The sequence below is a fragment of the Odontomachus brunneus genome, unplaced genomic scaffold (assembly GCF_010583005.1).
Source record: "Odontomachus brunneus isolate Ranch 3 - 2012 unplaced genomic scaffold, Obru_v1 Obru_scaffold_010, whole genome shotgun sequence".
NCBI lineage: Eukaryota > Metazoa > Arthropoda > Insecta > Hymenoptera > Formicidae > Odontomachus > Odontomachus brunneus.
The window spans coordinates 1,224,832-1,230,305 of NW_022639460.1; the positions used below are offsets into that span (position 1 = coordinate 1,224,832).

The window sequence follows — 5,474 nt, forward strand, 5'->3', positions numbered from 1 at the left end:
GGGAGAGAAAGAGAGAATGAGAAAAGCAATGTGTACGCGTGTGTGCGTGTTTTGTGCGAGCAAGAGGGAGAAACAAGCTCCAGTACCATAAATCCTATACGCCCGATACAGCGTGTACATTAGCGGAAATGTACGCGCTCACGCACGTACGTGACGCGCAATACACCACACAACGATAAATCGATAAATACATTTCGCGCGCCTGGTTCCGTGTTGTTTAAGTGTGTATGTGTATGTATGTATGTGTGTGTATGTGTGTGTATGTGTGTGTGTATGTGTGTGTGTATGTGTGTGTGTATGTGTGTGTGTGTGTATGTGTGTGTGTGCATGACTGTGTGGCTGGTTGCCCGTCTGTGTGCCGTGCGTTTAAGTGTGTGCATGTGCGCGCTCTTCGCGTCTCGCTCTCCGGCGAGCACTCTCCCGTTTCCTATCTAACTTTCCGAGACTGCCCCGACAGACTCCACTCTTAAACGTTCTCAACTATCATTAGCGTTAACTTCCTTAGCGAGCTCGTTGGTACCGCGCCCGAAATCTCCGGGCTTTTGTCTGTCGTTGATGCACCTCGCTTGATTCGCATTTAATTTGTGCTTCCGTTGCGCCCCGCCTGAGTCTCGATAGTCACGCAACGCGGTTGCGAAGCTTTGTAATCTTACCCCGCCCGAGATCCTTTATTCGTCCACGCGCCTGCATAAGATCCCGAGGATATTACAATCCCAGGACATGTAATAGACTCTGGCTCTGTTCCATGCTCTGGCTCTGTTCCATGCTTTCCTCTCATTCTCCGTTCCATTTTTCTTTTCCTCTCTACCTCACTCTATTTCTACGCAGAAGAATACAACATTCTTGTTTTGAAAATATTTTTACTTCCGACATGCAAATCTTGAAATGAGTTCACACAGCGCTAAATGAAAATAAATCACTTGCATCAATACATTTTATACTGATTCAACTGAGAAAAATATATTATTCGAATTATCATTCGAAAATATATCATTTTTATGCATAGAGAGCGCAAAATACTGGATTGAGAATATGATATTTTTAAATGTAGAAGACATCATTATCATCATAATATATATAATAATATTATACTTCTTAGGAGATCGTTATAAATATACAAAACAAAATTATATAATACTGAAATTCAAGACCTTGAAAATTCTTCTAAAAAATTGTTTATGTATGAAACGATTGTTAATTTGAGTATATTAGTTTTAAATAAATCTTCTTTTGTCTGTGTAATATGTCTCTCTTTCTCTACTTCGTCGCAGTTAGTATGATCTCTCTCTTTCTCTCTCTCTCTCTCTCTCTCTCTCTCTCCCTCCCTCTCTATCTCTGTCATTATTTTTACATTCCTTTTTATTTTTATTCCCATCACCGCAGCCTTTCTCTCTTTGACCCTATGACGGAGTGAAGCGATCGGTATAATTCGCAGAGGGATAGTGGGCGATCGACAGGGTGGTCGGACCGAGGGGGTCAATATGGAATTCGCTGATAAGACTGTGGCACTCGTTCAACGGATTATTAGCATAGCGGGACGGAGGGATAGGGTGGGGATCGATAGGGGCGCGCCTAGCTTCTCTTTTTACGGAAGGAAGAAGGTGTGAGAAAAGAGGACGCGTGCTTCCATACTATGGCAATCGATTGCACGAGCGGCGCGGCGCGCCGCGCGGTCGTTGGACCTGCCGTGGTTATTTGCGTCGGACCTTACAGCAAATATGCGGACGGGACCTTGTGAAGTCGCGCGCACCGTCCACAGGAATATTTAAACACGACCGCGGCCCTCGTTGCGCCTCGATCACCACCGTCAATCGACACTCTTTTCACGTCGGGAACGGACAGTCCCTTGCGTCCCGGCGTGAACATTATCGCAATTCTGACCGAAAGGTCGAATGAAAAAGGACGAATAAAACTGTCACAGCAAAGAAAGGCTATTGGGTGCTTCCACGTGTATAATCTGAACAATCCGTGTAAAGTGGTCCATGTTAATACGTGACGAGAAAAAGAAATAGCGACAAGGAGAAGATTTTGAAGATGTTAAAATGATTCCATTGGGCATTCCTATATTAATTCAGTTTTCTAGGAGGCTGAAGCACGGCGCACTTACGAATTCTACTTTGCACTCCTTTATAGAGGATGATTCTAATTCTAATTCCAGTTTGTTGGCGGGAAATCCCTTCGGTACACAAAATAACCCTTTAATACACAAAATATAAAATTTTAGTACAGAGTAAATAACTATTAAACGTGTTAACATATATAATGATAATATTTTTTTACGAATATACTAAAAAGCAGTACTAATGTACTCATTAACATTGTATATTTCAAGTTCTAATGAAATATACAGGGTGAGGCGCCTAATGTTAGTTTCTAAAATATCTCTGGTATTTGTTATATTAGAAAGAAATGTTTAAGGAATAAATCGTGCGGTTGGAAAGGACAAATATTGTGGTCGGAGTGAAACATTCATTTCGAGGATACCTTTTTTTAACGGATATCTCTTCTAATATAAGAGAAATAACAGAGATATATCAGAATCTAACGTTAAAAAAAGTGACTCTTCCTACATATTACCATCATATATCTGGTCCACAATGTGCTAATAGAGATTTGTTCGTGGAACTAAATAAACTCGATTTGGAAAGAGGATACGTGGAAGCTCTCGCCGGATTTTCCACGGCGTTTAACTTTCGCAGCGTATCGCCTTGAGATCCACTTGCTCCTTAAATTATACGAGAAACGAGGGATCCTTGGTCCCTTCTTTCTTTCTTTCTTCCTTATTTTTGCAAGCGACGTCTCACTGAGAAAAGCGCGTATCCGATTCACATGTTACTTGGTGAAAACATTACCCTGTCGACCGGAGTAATTAAACACGCGTTCCTCGCGCTGCAAGACATTCCCGTTTCAATCTGCGCTTTCATTACTGCGCGGGAACGCAAAGCGGCGAGATCTTCGCGTTAATATCTCGCACGCGAGTTATGCGATATAAAGCGGATGTTTAACGCGAGAGTTAGCGTATTCATCTCTTGGCTGGTGGTGGAGCTGGTGGTGGTGGTGATTGTAGAATCATAAAGTACTTTCTGAATAGTACTCAACTACTTTAATTTATGACTTCCACTTAAGGCGCCGCATCTCCTCGCAGACGTTACTTTGAATTCGCTCGCGTTTTCTATTAATTCTGTAATTCCGAAACACTCGTCTCGCGCGCGCGCCTATTATTTATTAATTCCGCCTTGGTATTCCTGTTTGAGAAGACAAAGAAAGGAGAACACTCGATTCTTTCTCCCCGCGCGCTGGACGATTAACAACACAATTCCAAGAAAGATAATCGAATGAAAATTCAGGACGCGAATCGGCCGAGGTACGTATTTTAATACGTCTCACAAAGGAGACGGGACGCGGAAAACGGACGGTGGCAATTGCGCCGACTGTTATCCTGCAATTATACTGTTAATTGATTCGCGTAATTCTGATAAGATGGCGAGTACACGTCGGGCGAGCGAGACAGAGTGTGTGAGTGCGAATGAGAAAGGAGGGAGAGAGAGAGAGAGAGAGAGAGAGAGAGTGAGAGAGAGAGAGAGAGAAAGAGAGTGAGTGATGAAGAGAGAGACAGAGAAAATGAGAAAGCACACCAACGCGACGAAAACCGGTAGATCGTGAGCGTGTGAGATGCGAATTTTAGCGCGTGAGAGCGAGAGCGCGCGAGACAAAATAGCGCGCGAGTTCGCAACAAGAATCGATATGGATATAAGCGTATAGCGTGTAAGAATTATATGACCGTTTACTATTGTCGCATCAATTAATTATACGTGTAAAACACCGGTCGCCTTAGGCGCGGTGGAGTCTTTTTGCAAACGAGTCTTTCGGAAAACAAAAAAAATAATCTCTGTGTGTGTCAGTAAACCACTTATCTACTTTACGTAAACGATGTTTCTCTAAGCAGTAAATAAGAGAGAAAGGGTGAGGGAGAGAGAGAGAGAGAGAGGGTGAGGAGCGTGCAACAGCGATCTCTCGCGCAACCTAACATCGGAATCCGAAGAATCGCGCGTGATTCGGGCGCGTAACCGGGCCGTAACGATCGATCGATCGATCTCGTCGCGAAGGGTCGCGTGAGGCGCGATCGTTACGGCGTTCGGCCGCGCGCGACACCGTTAAGAACAAACACAAACACACACACAATGTACATACACACGCGTGACACACAAATCCACTGCGATGCACGGTGAAACCGCGCCAGGTCGCGAAGCGCTGTGCGACACACAGACGACAAATTTGCGAACCGTTGCGGAGGTTCAAATGAAGAAGTGAAGGACACAAAAGCCGAGACACACACATTGTGTACACACACGCTGTGTATATTATTACCGTTACCATACCCAATTATTACACTAATGTACTACTCTTAATTAGGCGAGTACACTAATCAAAGTAGGGATCCAAAATTAACTTTATCTGTTATTTCCAATTCGCCGACGGCGGTGGTCCTCGCGGTGCTGTCGCGCGGCGTCGTCGTCGCTGCGTCCGCCGCTGCGTCTCGCGATCGCGCGTGAATCCGGGGAAACGCTGATACACGGAGATGGCACGAGCAGACACCTCTCCGCGACGTAGAGCCGCGTAGAAATTTCCCAACATTTCCCAGATGCAGCACAAATTCCGACTGAACTGCCCAAATCTGTCCCGAAATTCTTTCTCCCACTACAGTATCAACAGAGAACCCCTCACAAACTCTTATCACAAACATGTATTCTCTGGCTAGAATCGGAACAGAAATATTGTGGGAATTGGTGCTCCCTTTCGTTGACAAAGCGCTGGTATCTTTTATGGTATCAAATAGGAATCTCATTTTATGGTATCAAATATAGAATCAAATATGGAAATATGGAATGCCAATTATTGCATTCGATAGAATAAAAGAGATTAAAGAGATATTTTTAAAACACTTTATTTTCAACTATATTTCATCTATCAGTATTTTTGAAACACAAATATTTTACTAAATTACTTGAAAAATCGATATATGTTTTGTTCGATTTTAATATAAAATGAAAACCAGAAAGGATATTAAGATTCAGACTACGACTATAATGTTGCAAAAATGTAATTCTAAAGGGAAATCCAAATAGTCAATGTTTTTCCTAACCCATTTAACCCATTTCTCTCATCAAATATTTTCTCAAAATTCTCTATTCTACGATTTCCTTTTTAAATTCACCTTGAACAAAACTTTGAGTATTTTCGCAAACTTTACTTAAGATAACTCAATACAAAATAGTGTAATCAATACTTAAAAAGCGTAATTATTCAAACTATATATATTTCAGGAATTTTACTCTTTCTGAACTAAAATATTAATATTTTGAATAAAACTTCATATATCTTTACTTTAAATACAAAACTTTAACATCACGTTAAACATTTAAATATATATATATATATATATATATATATATATATATATATATATATATATA

General features: G+C 41.7%; 1 protein-coding gene across 13 annotated transcripts in view; it reads right to left on the reverse strand.

Moving 5' to 3' along the window:
• The window catches only part of LOC116840624 (facilitated trehalose transporter Tret1-like), a 310,767-nt gene that overhangs the window by 237,747 nt on the left and 67,546 nt on the right, over window positions 1–5,474 (reverse strand). Inside the window, exon 1 of one of the 13 annotated variants that reach the window (XM_032807549.1) lies at window positions 654–929. The exons of the other annotated variants lie outside the window; for them this stretch is intronic. The gene's annotated coding sequence lies outside the window, so the exon portion shown is untranslated. Of the gene's footprint in view, window positions 1–653; window positions 930–5,474 lie in introns of those variants that run through there. 13 annotated transcript variants of the gene reach the window in all.